The following is a 14,627-nucleotide window of genomic DNA, read 5'->3' on the forward strand; positions in this document are numbered from 1 at the left end:
AAGAGAGTTCAAAGAGCCAGAGTTTTTCATTTAGTGTACATTTTAGCAGAATCTTAGCAAAACAAGTTCTTCGTGCATTTACAAAATGGTAATGACACACACACCCGCCTTTTTTTTTTTTTTAAAGATAGCTATTTTGGTGGAACATCATTCTTTTGCCCAAGAACACTTGTACACTTGTCGGCTTTATCAATTTATTCAGAAAATGGATTAACTACTTGGTAAATTATGTACAATAGCATCTCAATGTATGTTAGTAACTAGACTTTCATAAGAGAAATACCTAATACAAAAGAAAGGCCAAATGAATACTCTCTCACAAATCTGGATATCAATTCCATTTTAAATTAATTGTTGGAAAGAAAACATTTCCATACATTTCCATTAATTGTAAGGTGCTATTGAAAACTGCAAAATATAATTAAGGGGTAGATTCAGGCTGAAAATATAAGCACCTCAATGAATGTAGGCATGTACTTACACTTGATATGTATGCTCAAAGACTGAATGAGACTTTTGGCAAAAGATCTTGTCACTACATTCAAGCAAACAAGCTTCTGTAATTTGAAATGTATTTTCTCTGTATAATTTTAGATATAGTTCACTAAAGTCACAAGACATTCTATTTCTAAGGTATAACTTAGGTTGATAAGGTGATTTCTGTTCTACTATCTGAAGTAATGTCTACTTCAAAGAAGTATCCTTTAGCATCTTAAAAACTGTTGTCAAGGAAGCAAAGTACAGGAAAATGATTCTGATTTTGTGAATAAAACTGGTGATGTCAACCAGTTTAGGAAGTGGAGTAATTCTAATGTATTATGTTGTCATTTAATTTTTTAGCCTGTGTGTTGTAATATAAAGAGAATTTCCTATTTCAGATACCTGACTCAATTATTTGTAATCTCTCTCTTTTGAGGCCTGCCCTTTGACAGTGCTAAACCTGATCTTTTCCATTTTTACCAGTAGGAGAAAACTTTTAAAGACTATTAGACCAATGAGAAATATTTACTGTGTAACAGTTAAAAAAAAACACCCTACATTTCAGAGGTATCTTGCTCACATATTACTAGTAAACTAAGCCTGTTAATTGACCATACCATATCACAGAAGAGATTAATTTTTTTCTGTACATTTTATTAGGGGTTCTTCAGTTGTAAAATGTCATCCTGTCCTATCTGAAAAAAAACAGGTTAGCCGATTTTCAGGGTATGCTGCAATGATCCACATGTTTTGCCTTTCCTTTGAGGTGAGATAGAGTCAGAAGTACTGGATACAGTGCTAGGGTGTTATTCGTCTTTAGAGATGCTAGCTGTAGAAAGGGAGAGCTGGCAAATTTATAGTTGATTTTGCAATTTTAAATTGGCAGAGCACTCAGCCTCAGTATAGTGTTTTTTATTGTTCTAAACAAAATATCACTGAATCTTAGACATTCTATTCTTTGTTGTGAACTCTGTATCTAACCCAAAATAACAAGAGCAAATACTTTTAAGTACAGTGTGATAAGTGCACAAAAGGTAATTTCATTGGTTAAAATGGACTTGCTCAAGAACTGGGGGGATTACAATATCTAAGACAAGGTAGTTTCTAAATAATGCTCAATTTGGTCACATGATTCCAATATCTTAGCTGCACACAACTACAAAAACAATCTGTTTTCAAAGTAATTTCACTATACAAATATCATCATGATCATATGCTAATAAAGGGGAGGATAAGAAAAATTTCCTATAAAATCCTTACTTCAAAGAGAGCATTATAAAACACCAGTTATTAATGCTTTCATTTGTTTCAAGATAATCAAGAGAGACAATGTTTTAATTGTTTGAAATCAGCGAGCCTGCTCTGGATATTTGCTAATTTTGTAAACATGACAGAAATATACAGCAGGGCCATTTGTGGCAAATTTTGTATGGCATAAATTTAGAAGAACATAGAAGAATTTCAATACAACCTCCTGTAAGTAACCAACTTTTGTCAGTTGCTTGATAGGATTTACTCTAATGAAGGTGGAGCAGGTTTTACACCACCTTGGGATTTTTTGGGGGGATGGTGTTGTGAGTTAGGAAGCTGTCTAATAAGGCTGATCTTTTGTATCGTTTCACTGTACTCACATGGTTTGCCACAAGACTGTCAGTTTTCAGAAGAAATGAGAAGCATCACAAAGTCAGCCATTAAGCTGCACAGAAAGATGCTCAGAAGGAGAATATCTAGAAGAAACCTCCAATTCATTCATGAAGGGCAACTCTCACACATGTAGGGTAAATGAAAATAAACCTTTGCTTGGTATAATTTTCAGATCATAAGTCTTCCGCTGTCCTATTTCCCCTCTGATGAATTTCAGGGAAGATGCTATCCAAGAGATTCCAATACCCTGTGGCATGTAAAGGAAGTTTTGTTCCTACCATGTAGACCAATTTTTGCAAGGGGGTTCACAAATCCAAAATATGGGCTCTTCTTGTCAATGTGATAGTTCCGCTCAAGTCCAGCTTTATACCTAGTTCTTCCCTTAACAGAACAGGCTAACTGTCTTTGCAACTAGCACCTAAAACACACAATAGAACAAGCTTCTGGATTGCTGGGACCCTTGTAGAAGATCCATTTACAAGGTAGGAATGAAATTCCTCTCTCTCCTAGGAACATGGGCTATGAGTAACTGAATCACAAAATCACGCAAGATCGGCACATGTGAAAAGGAGAAATAGGTTGACTTGGTCTACAGTTCTAGAATGTAACGGACAAAGTCAGGAAAGCACTTAAGGACACATTATAACAATGTGAGTATGTGTGGATTGTGGATCACTCAGCAGCCTGACAAAGCTTCCCATTCCATCCAGGAGTAGGAAATACCCTCGTAGAATGAAACAGGAGGCTAAATGAGCATGGCAGCCTTTCATCTACATATGCTTCTCTAATGCACAATGGTATCAATTTGGCTATGACTGAACAGGAGACCTTCCGATCTTTTTAAGTCTTTTAGAGACAGAATCTGTCTCTAATTAAGCAGACAGAATGTGATGTTCCTAATTACATCCAAAGTGTGTCTTGACAAGTTTTGGGATATAAAGGGCCAATAAATTTAAGTTCACTTTAAGGAAACTTGATACTGAAAATGGAAATATCTATCCATGGTCTTATATTCTTAAGAGAGAAGGATTAAGAAGCAAGAGCAAGTGGCTGAAAAGAACTTGAGTCTGTGAAGGACCAGATAAAGTCTCCAAAAGGAAACCAGCCACAGTCTAGCAAATAGTAATGTTTGAATGCCCATGAGCCTGACTTTAAAACTTCTTCAAAGCCTTACTCTGCCACATAGTGGTTGCTTCAGGTCACTGGAGCAGAGAAATGTTGGAAAGCTGGTTTCAGCTCCATTTCTCGTGGTCCAAAAGGGTTTGAAAAGAGGGCTACTTCCAATAGACAAGCTCTTGCCCTAAGAGCAATCATTTGGCAAATAAGGATGTCCATTAAGTATTATCTTTTGAAGGCCAGTTTTATTTACTCACATTCTCCAAGAAGCCCTGATATTTTACATAATTTCTTTAAGTGCAGTTTTGCAGAACACAGAATTAGCCCCCAAGATAAGTGGTCTGGGATTTAAGGAAGGAGTGTTTATTTGGTTGATGCTTGATATTATCAAATGTTTGAGATCCAACTACTTCACAGATTATGGATAACAAATCTCTTGCTTGCCTTGACCATTCCAAGTAACTTAAGTATGGGAGAAGATGTGGATTAATATGAGAACTGAAAGCTGGATAAGAAACTGGTTAAATGGGAGACAACTGTACAATGGTTCATGCTGAAAGGTGAACTCTTAGGCTGGAGGGAGGTTATCTTAGAACCAATCTTACTTAACATTTTTATTAATGACCTTGGCACAAAAAGTGAGAGTGGGCTAATAAATTCTGCAGATGACACCAAGTTGGGTGATATTGCCAATATGGAGGAGGACTGGAATATCATACCAGATCTGAACAACCTTGAAAACTGGAGTAATAGGAATGGGATGACACTTAATAGTGCAAAGTGCAAGGTCATGCACTTAGGGACAAGTAACAAGAACCTCTGCTATAAACTAGGGACTTATGAGTTGGAAGCAACAGAGGATTGTAAAGATCTGGGTGTACTGGTTGATCACAGGACGACTATGAGCTGCCAATATGATGCGGCCATGAAAAAGACTAATGCAATCTTAGGATGCATCAGGCGAGACATTTCCAGTAGAGACAGGGAAGCGTTAGTACCATTATACAAGGCACTGGTGAGATCTCATCAGGAATACTGTGTGTAATTCTAGTCTCCCATATTTAAGAAAGATGAATTCAAACTGGAACAGGTGCAGAGAAAGAGTATTAGGATGATCAGAAGAATGGAAAACTGACCTTATGAGAGGAAACTCAAGGGGCTTGGCTTGTTTAGCCTAATCAAACCCAGGCTGAGGGGCAAGATAATTGCTCTCTATAAATACATCAGAGGGAGAAGAATTATTTAAGTTAAGCACCAATGTTGGCACAAGAAAAAAAGGATATAAACTGGCCATCAACTAGTTTAGGCTTGAAAATAGATGAAGGTTTCTACTTTCTGACTGAAGTTCTGGAACAGCCTTCCAAAGGGAGTAGTGGGGGCAAAAAACCTAACTAGCTTGAAGATAGAACTTGATAATTTTATGGAGGGGATGGTATGATGAAAGTGCCTACAGAAAGTAGCTGATCTGAGACTGCTAAAAGCAAATATCCCCAATGGCCAGTGATGGGCCACTAGATGGGGAAGGCGGAGTTATTACAGAGAATTCTTCCCCAGGAGCCTGGCTGTTGGATCTTGCCGAAATGCCCAGGGTCCAACTGACTGCCATATTTGTGGTAGGGAATGAATTTTCCCCCAGGTCAGATTAGCAGAGTTCCTGTGGGGTTTTTTGCCTTCCTCTGCAGCATGGGGCACGGGTCACTTGCAGATTTAAACCAGTGTAAATGGTGGATTCTCTGTAATTTGACATCTTTAAACCATGATTTGAGGACTTCAGAATCCCAGCCAGAGGACAGGAGTCTATTACAGAAGTAGGTAGGCAAGGTTCTGTAGCCTGCAATGTGCAAAAGGTCAGACTAGATCAGGGATTGGCAACCTTTGGCACGCGGCTCACCAGGGTAAGCACCCTGGTGGGCCGGGCCAATTTGTTTACCTGCCGCGTCCATAGGTTCGGCCGATCGTGGCTCCCACTGGCCGCGGTTCACCGCTCCAGGTCAATGGGGGCTGCGGGAAGTGGCGGCCAGCACATCCCTCGGCCCACGCCATTTCCCGCAGCCCCCATAGGCCTGGAGCGGCGAACCGCAGCAAGTGGGAGCCGCGATCAGCCGAACCTGCGGACGCGGCAGGTAAACAAACCGGCCCGGCCCACGAGGGTGCTTACCCTGGTGGGCCGCGGGCCAAAGGTTGCCGGTCCCTGGACTAGATGATTATGATAATCCCTTCTGGCCTCAAAGTCTACGACAAGAAAGATTACAAAACTAGCTAGACTTCCCCCAATAAATGGGAAATAATGTCATTCAGACTCAGATTCCTGCAATGCAGTTTGCCATGGAAAACAGCAAAATGCTAACTAGAGTTATCTTTAAAAGCATCTTCAGTTTTGCCTCCAAAAAACTGGGATTGTAATTAACTTTCTTCAATTAATATGCAGGATAATTCCCTTTGAAGACTTCCTAGTTGAAGCCTAGCCCACAGGTGCAAATCAGGGGGGAAATGCTTATTTTTTCTTACTTCAATGCTCTACCATACATGCGTAAAGATTTGCTGGAGATTTTTTCAACATTATTACAGTACTGTTTTATGCAGTTCTCTAGTAAATAGACACAGTTTATTTTGGTAATATGGTTCCTTTATTATTAGACAAAGATGCCTAGAGGATTGTTTTGATATTCAATTGTAGTGACATACTGCTTCTTCTCCCCCCCTCCCGCCCCATTCTGACTTGTTAAGGGGAAGGCGCCAAAATACAGCTTAATGTCTTAAATAATATACATCATAACTAACAAGGGTAGCCAGTCACGGTCAGCCCATCTTATGAGGTTGGACTAGGGGGAGGGGCAGTCACACCACTGGAAAGTTATGGCAGCCACTGGCTAATGGTGACCCTCCTTTGCTGGGGAGACAGCGATTAGTTAATTCCCAGCACTTCCTTCAAGCACTGAGATAGGCTAGCAGACAAGGTGCCTGCTTATAAAGGAACAGCTCTCTACTGCTACAAAATCCCTCCCCCCCTGCTCTTTTTTTTGGGGGGGGGGGGGGGGATATTTCATTGAATGTGGTTATCAATTTCCTGGCATTCTGTATGTACATGGCTGGTTGCTGTATGTTAGATTAGGATAGGGTATGGCATTTACAGTCACTGTGGAGAGGGGTGTGGGCACAGTTGGACTTGGAAGCAATTGTGGGGTTGACATTGCATAGGTACCTCAGCACGTTGAGGTTAAGGCATGGGCATGCATTGCAATTGGTTTGTTTTCATTTCACTTAACAACTAGAGAAGCTGGGGAATTTTCCATCTGACTGATTTTTTCAGAATCCTGCAAATTTCAATTTTCACTCTAGAAAAATCAAAATGAAATATTTAGTATTGGTTTGGTTCAACCTGAATTGTAACATTTCATTTTGTTTAACTGACCTGAAACATTTTGTTTCTAATGAGTCCAATAAAAAAATTAAACTTCATTTCCTATCAGTACGCTGCCTTATGGGAGTTGTAGTTTGAGCCTAATTTCCTCTCTGGGTTGAGCTCCCTTGAGGACTACATCACCCATAATGCCATGTGAATTTCCCTCTGCCTAAACTTGGCATGGTGCATCACAGGAGTCATATGACTATGGGTGCACCACCACAAGAGACATAGTCCACACAGGGGGCCTAGCCCATGAGGAAAAATGGGATTATCAGGTTCCCAAACAACAATGCACAACAACTGGAAAATGCAATTTAATACTTAACTGACACAAAATGAAGCATTTCAAGTCATTGTACCACCATTTCAATTTCAGCAATGTCAAAATGTTTCATTTCAATCAAAAATGTCAAAACACTAGTATTTCCAAAACAGAATTTTTTTGCAATTACAACTTTTCATCCCAACATGGGATGAAAACAAATGCTGAAATGTCAGTATTTCCCATGGGATGGAAATTCAGAATTTTGCTCAGCTCTAGCTGCAACTCTGTCAGTTGGTCCCTTCCCTCAATGTAAATTAGTGGGTACAGAAAGGTGGTTGTTACCCCAACTTCTGACTTTTGGAGTTGGTGGGTAACACTCCTGTTACAATTTTGACAGCAATCCAGCTTCACCAGAAAAAGGGGTTGGATTTGCAGAGAGACTTAATGATTTTGTGAGGTCTGGTAGTTTCCTTATGCAGTGCTTTGCATTGGGGCTGTGGCTTGCTCAGGCCTGGGGCAAGACTGGTAGGCACAGGAAATATGGGGATGCTCCAAATCTGAGCATCAAAACAGGGGGAGGCAGTTGACAGCTTAAAATCAGTCTCTCCTCCACCTGTTACTTGGCCAGAACATGTTTCTTTTAGAATACACATGAATCTTCAATAGAGTTGCAGCCACTTGGGGGGAGGGGGAGGCGAGGATTTGTCTCCACCCTCGCTTTCTCCTACCACTCACGAGCTAAGAATATATCAGCAAATGTTTCTATTGTCATAAATTTCAAGTTATATGTCAATTCATATAGGCAAATTAAGTCTTGTATAACTTACTTACCATTGTAACAGCAATTAAGAATCCTACTTTTGGGATCTTCTAAACTGCATTATTTTCTGAATGTCTTTTTTTTTTTTTTAACTTGTGGATGATTTATGAACAGGATACGACTTTATAATAGTAATTATGACTAAGGCTCCGTGTTTGTTACAGAGGTCATGGAAGTCACGGATTCCGTGACTTTCCATGACCTCTGCAGCAGCCTGGTGCAGCTGGCCCGGGAGCCGCCTGAGCAGCTCTGGAAGCCTCTGAGCCAGTCTCGCCCCCCCCCCCCCCCCCCCCCCCCCCCCCCCGCAGCCTCTCCAGCAGCAGGAGTTCTTTCCCTTCTCAGAAACCGCATCCCATTTCTTGTCTCTTTTCCAGTCCCCAGGTATACTGGGATCCTATTTTGAGTCTCCTCTTTCAATGGGCTTGGCTTCACTAGAAACTTAACATGTTTGAACATAACTGTGAAGACTAAAATTACGTGACACAATGTTGGGCAATACTGACCAGTTAATTCAGACCAGGGCAAACTGTGTTCAGCATCATGTGAGCTAACAATCACAACTGACATGATGCTGAACATGATTTGACCTGGAGTACACTGACTGGACAGTCAATACATACCTCAACTGGTAAGTGACAGCTTTCAGTGGCCATCTTCAGAGTTGTGGTAATTCATGACGCACCTGAACACTGGGATGAAAAGACTGGACATAAGCTGAGGTTCTTTACCATGCAGGAAGGAAAAGGTTAAATATGAGAGGTACTGATGGATTTTGTTAGGAAATTGAGGGAATCTATTTCTGTGGGGGAAATTTAGTATTCTCTACTGTCAAATTGGTTTGGCATTCAAAAAATTAACTTCGGGAGTTTATAGCACAGTGTCTTTGGTATTACTTAAAGAAAGATGCACATATGTACTTGTAAATATCACTGTTTCTTGAACACATGGCCAATCTATGGCTCTGATGTCGCTTGAAGAAGATAAATCTCTCTGTGGTGCATTGAACTACGAAGACAGCTTCAAGAGAGCTGTTTCTGTGATTAACAGCAGGTATCCCCAGCTTCTGTCAACCTAATGAGCTCTGCTAGGAAGAGACAGGAAGACACTCTCCATGCCAAGGCACAGCATCCCTGGGTACTGATATTTTAGAAGCCACTTCTTCCTCGTAATGCTACACTGGACCTCAGTAGATTACTTGATTCAACAAGAAGTTAGAGTTTGGAATACTTTACACAGGGCTGTCAATTAATGCAGTTAACTCAAGCAATTAACAAATTAACTCAATTAAAAAAATTAATCGCGATTAATCGCAGTTTTAATTGCACTGTTAAACAATAGAATACCCATTTAAATTTATTATAAATATTTTTGGATGTTTTTCTACATTTTCAAATATATTGATGTCAATTATTCGTATGCTAAACATTCGTATGCCCCTTCATGCTTCGGTCACCATTCCAGAAGACATGGTCCCATGCTGATGAAGCATGAAGGGGCATACAAATGTTTAGCATATTTGGCACGTAAATACCTTGCAAAGCTGGCTACAACAGTGCCATTCAAATGCCTGTTCTCACTTTCAGGTGAGAAACGGGCAGCATTATCTCCTGTGAATGTAAACAAACTTGTTTGTCTTAGCAATTGGCTGAACAAGAAGTAGGACTGTGTGGGCTTGTAGACTCTGAAGTTTTACATAGTTTTATTTTTTAATGCAGTTATGTAAAAAAAAAAAAATTCTACATTTGTAAGTTGCACTTTCATGACAAAGAGATTGCACTACAGTACTTGTATGAGGGGAATTGAAAAATACTATTCCTTTTGTTTATCTTTTACAGTGCAAAAATTTGTAATCAAAAATATAAAGTGAGCACTGTACACTTTATATTCTGTGTTGTAATTCAAATCAATATATTTGAAAATGTAGAAAACATCCAAAAATATTTAAAGGGTATTTTATTATTGTTTAGTGTGATTAAATCAGCAATTTATCACGATTTTTTTTAATCTCGTCATTAATTTTTGTAATCGTGCGGCAGTCCTAACCTTACATGATAAACCAAACTTTAAAAACCATAAGACTAGACTGAATACAATACAAGTTATACTTAATATGTCTTGGATGTTATCAAATGCCATTTTATATGCCTTTACCGCATAGGCAGTAAGCAATTAGTCAAAGAAATATTCTCATTGTTCTCAGGAGATTACAGAGCTGATTTAGTTTGTGTAGTCAAAATACTCCAGCCCTGTAAGTACTGGCTGTTGTACAACTATGTAAAAGGTTTTATAACACTAGCCAACTTGCTGTTTCCACAAACTACACATAACAAGGAACAATCTGAGTTACTTCATGCTTTTCATTAAGTTTGAGTTAAAAGGCATAATTGAGTTGTATCAAAGACGGTAAAAAATACCTCATATCTTGCAGACACTCTGAAGCATACTTTTGTTTTGTCAGTGTTTCAGCATCTTGACTAAATCCCATTTAAGAATATTGCCTACCCCAAGATTATTATGAATTTTAAGTTACAATGGGATAGATTCGGTCGCTCCCACTCATCTTGACTGTACCTAACTCTGAAAGTAGTTATATGTAGCACTGTGGTTATAGCTAAGGTTCAGTGAGAGTCGGCCTACATGTATTTTTGTATATTAAAACACGGACATTACAAATATCAAGTCTACATTAGATCTGTGTTTAATCTGATGCATATTAATCAGGGCTTTCTTTTTTCCAATTCCCCAAACAACAACTTTTCTATGGATTTTCCATACCTATATATTTATTGTGAACCAGAAAATGTAGCTTAAAAGCATTTAAAATCTCTTGGCAAATTATGTAGCAACAGGTGATTTGACTAATATAACGAAATATTACAGAACACAAGACACTAAATTCAGAAAGACCTACAAAAATAAGCAGCTGAAAGCTGACTAATCAAAGACTGGCGCAGCATTCACAGGATTTTGGCTTTAACAGCTGGTTATGCGGAGTAGATGGTCACGAGTACTCTTATTTTTCAGGGTCAGGAAGTACCCTAGGAATCTCAAATTAAAAACAGAACAAAATGGTCTTTGTCCCGAAAAACTCACAATTTAAACAGGCAACCATTTTTAGTAACTTCTTAGGGGCCAAAACACAACTACAAAAGTTGCTTAACACCATCAATTATTGCCTCTATGCTTTTCAAACATTAGAAGAATACCAAAATACTCTTGATGCACTCTGAAGATGCATTCGAAGTAGTGGGTATTCACCCACGAAAGCTCATGCTCCAATACGTCTGTTAGTCTATAAGGTGCCACAGGACTCTTTGCTGCTCTGAAGATATTGTCTCCCAGATTACCTGGTTTTAAGAGTTCAATAATTCTCTCTCACTTTCTATACATAAATAAATGCTCAAAATATAACTACAGTTTAAGTTTTACACTAATTCATATCCATTCTAAACTGACTAATGCATTAAAAGAACAGCAAAATAATTCTGAATTGAATATGTTGAAGAAAAATGATGTTAAGTATCATAACTACATCTATCTAGCTATCAGGGAAACAAAAATCTATTCTTTCAAATGGTGTCACCTTAAAAGTCCTCTGGGCCAACTGAAAAATTAAATGGTAAATGTTTCTCAATTGAGCTATGATATCTTGACACTCAAATGATGTGTTTTGAATGTTGTGGAAAAACTTCTTGAAGAAAGATCAGGAATCATTTTATGTTATTCACAAACAGAAAACTGCCCTGAGCTGGTGCGAGAGCTGGTGCTCAGAGTTATTTTAATCCATAATCCTAGGAGCATCTCCTGAACGCTGCTGTTCCTGTGGAAGGAGGAGGAGTTTCTAGGCCAACCATTTTGGAAATAAATATACTCCAAAACAGAACTTCAGGTAAAATTTCAGACCATCACAACTTTAAACCTCCTTTTCTGATTTCTTCCAGACTTCTCAAAAAAGTTATCAAAGGATGACACAATGTGTGAAGTTTCAGGATTTTATTGTATGAAAAAATTGGTCTTATAATGGGAAAATAGCTTCAGTTTTAATTGTGGAGGGACTATCTTTCCAGAAAAGCACATCTACAAAAACATCAGTTTGAAGGGGAAAACATTGCCTCTTTGTATAGTAAAAACAAGAGGAACAGAAATTCTACTTCACAAAGATTAATAGTCAAAAACAATGCTATTCAAATCCAGTTTCACACAATCATTTTCTAAAAAATAGTTATGATGTTGGGCTTAACTGAGAATTCATATGAAATCCCACGTTTACCATCCCAAACAGCAATGTATATACAGTGTCTCCGTATCTCAAAAATGTAAAGCCATAATTAAATGGGTTGGCTAAACTGATGATTTTACAATCTCTAGTAAAAAAAATTAGAATTTACAAGGAACATTTTCTTCACCATGAAATATAAGAACACCATGAAGTTGATTTAAAAATAGATGAGATTTTGATAAGCAAATATATTTCCATCATTTTAGTTAAAACTGAATCATCTGAAATCAAATCTCAATAAAAAATTGTAAGCATTTTAAAATGCCCCACTTCTCTAACTGCTTATTGCATTTTTTGCAAAACCCCAGTTTTAAAAAAACCTGTTTGTCTATGTACTGAACATTAAATAGCTGAGAAACTGTGTTTTGCTCTTTAAAATTAAGTTAAATATCCCCAAAGTAGTTTTGCAGGAGTACAAAAAATACAGTTACAGAGTCAGGAGAAGATAATCTACAATAGACTAAAGTAATCTTTGGTTGTGTCAAGTACTTGTCAATTCACAATGTTCTCTCAATAACAGTAATTTTATACAATGATATGGAATCAAGGTTTGGGGACAGAATCAGTTAATCTTAAACAAGAAATATAATAATGTCGAAGTTTACTTAATTCAGAATAAGAACCACAGTCATGGAGAAAGGGACAAGATCCCCACTTTCACTGTTTTCATATCCTACTGATTTTATTATTCACAGTGTATAATTTTGTGCATCTACACCAATATTTAAGACTGTGTTCTGCTGAAGAAAATTTAATGCTGCTAAACTTAACGTAGGCAGAAGATTCTCTTTTCTTGGTACACAGGCCAGGCCACTATGACCACCCATAAAGGTCAACCCTTGAAATACATTCACAGATAGGTTGAAAGCAGTACCAGATACACTGAAATTAATGGAAACCACGAGCCTTAATCCAAGGGCAGAATTAGCCCCTTGGCTGCTGCCAGCGAATCTCATCCTTACATCACTTGTGATGGTCTACGGTAATAACTTTTCAGAGGTAACAAAGGTACAGATGACAGTGTCAAGGTCCACATCCAAAAGACTAAGCTAAACTGATTCTCCACAGCCAATGTAGTGCTGAGAAGATTATCATAATCACTTACAGTAATTGTAGCTAAAATTAATTTTATTGGCAAATAGTTTAAGACATACTTGCATCAATTATACCACGACAAGTACTATTAAAAGATTTGAACACAGCTCCAACAGTGACTGACACATACCCCACATTCAGACGATACTCTCAAACTCTTCTCCTAGCCTATTACACCTCGTGAGCACCAGAAAGACAAATCATATTCCACACACCTTCTAGTTCACCCCATATTCAATCATTTCCCCCTCAAACTTGACTACTGGGTAATTTTACCCAGAATTCCTATAACTATAGATGCTATCTGCATGAGATATTATAATTAACGTTTACAATTTATGTGCACAAATGACAGCATTATGTGAAGATTTTTGTGATAGTCTTGTATGAATGACGTGACACGAAAAAACAAAGTTTACACTTTTTAATGGCTTTGTCGTCCAGAGAAGTGTCTGAAATCACCAAGCTCGTTCAAGATAAAATACTGCTCTATTGTTCCGGCCATGTTAAGAGTTGTACTTGCCTAAATATTTCTCTAAAACCAGCATCTTTTAAAACCATAGGAATTGCTACTAATTCATGCTTTGTTGCAAATATAAATGCTATCACAGAAGAAAGTCAATTAAAAAAGAAAAACCTAATGACTAAGTTGCAAATTACAGCCCAATTCATGTGAGACAACACATATGTAAGCATGATACTGAGCACTGCTCTAGAAATTTTTTCATTTTTGATAGCAATTAAAAAATAAAAACCCTGACCTAATTAATCTCATTACAATATTTTGTAAATTACAATTTGCAAGATCAAATTTAGATTTGAGACAAAAAGCGATAACACGTTTCCAACTTTGCTAAACAGATTTTTACCAATTAAGATTTTTGTTTTTGTGCTTGAGTGACCACCTGCTGTCATGTACATTTTGTCGGTACATTTTTAGTTAAAACCTTTTGAAATCTGATGCAAATAATTGATTACAGTGATAGACAAATTTTAATTATGGTATCCACTAAAATATTTGGGCTTTTTTCCCCCACAACTTATTATTTCTTATAAAACAACTTTCCATAAATATGACAGGTATTATTTGAATAAACAATTCATATCTAAAACTATATTGAGGGTACTAAGATATAACTTGCACCCTTACTGCCTAAGAGATTCAATAGGCAATGGTTTACACACAAACAGACTGCACTTTAAGTTTCAATTTGTACCCCTAAACAACTGAATATTAATGGGATGAGTACATTTCTTGTCTTGACAACAACCACAAAAATCCTGTTATGGTTAACAAGAGTTACACAGGCACAGTCAGAGAATCACCTCCTGCTTTCTTTTTAGAACTGGACTGCAGGTCTGAAATACTTTATTAGTTGCATCCTCTGCTCTTAAGGGTTTCTCAGTAGTTGCTAAGCTAGCTAAGTCTCAAATCCATTTTGCAAGGAGGAATAAGTATTGCTTTACTGTTAGGAAGTCTATCATTATCCATTTTAACAGTAATTTCACATTTTCAAAACAA

At 37.8% G+C, this 14,627-nt stretch overlaps 1 protein-coding gene across 1 annotated transcript in view; it reads right to left on the bottom strand.

Moving 5' to 3' along the window:
• The window catches only part of CAMTA1 (calmodulin binding transcription activator 1), an 878,634-nt gene that overhangs the window by 834,443 nt on the left and 29,564 nt on the right, over positions 1-14,627 (bottom strand). The window lies entirely within an intron of this gene.

The sequence above is a fragment of the Terrapene carolina genome, unplaced genomic scaffold (assembly GCF_002925995.2).
Source record: "Terrapene carolina triunguis isolate 2854851 unplaced genomic scaffold, T_m_triunguis-2.0 Scaffold714, whole genome shotgun sequence".
Lineage (NCBI taxonomy): Eukaryota > Metazoa > Chordata > Testudines > Emydidae > Terrapene > Terrapene triunguis.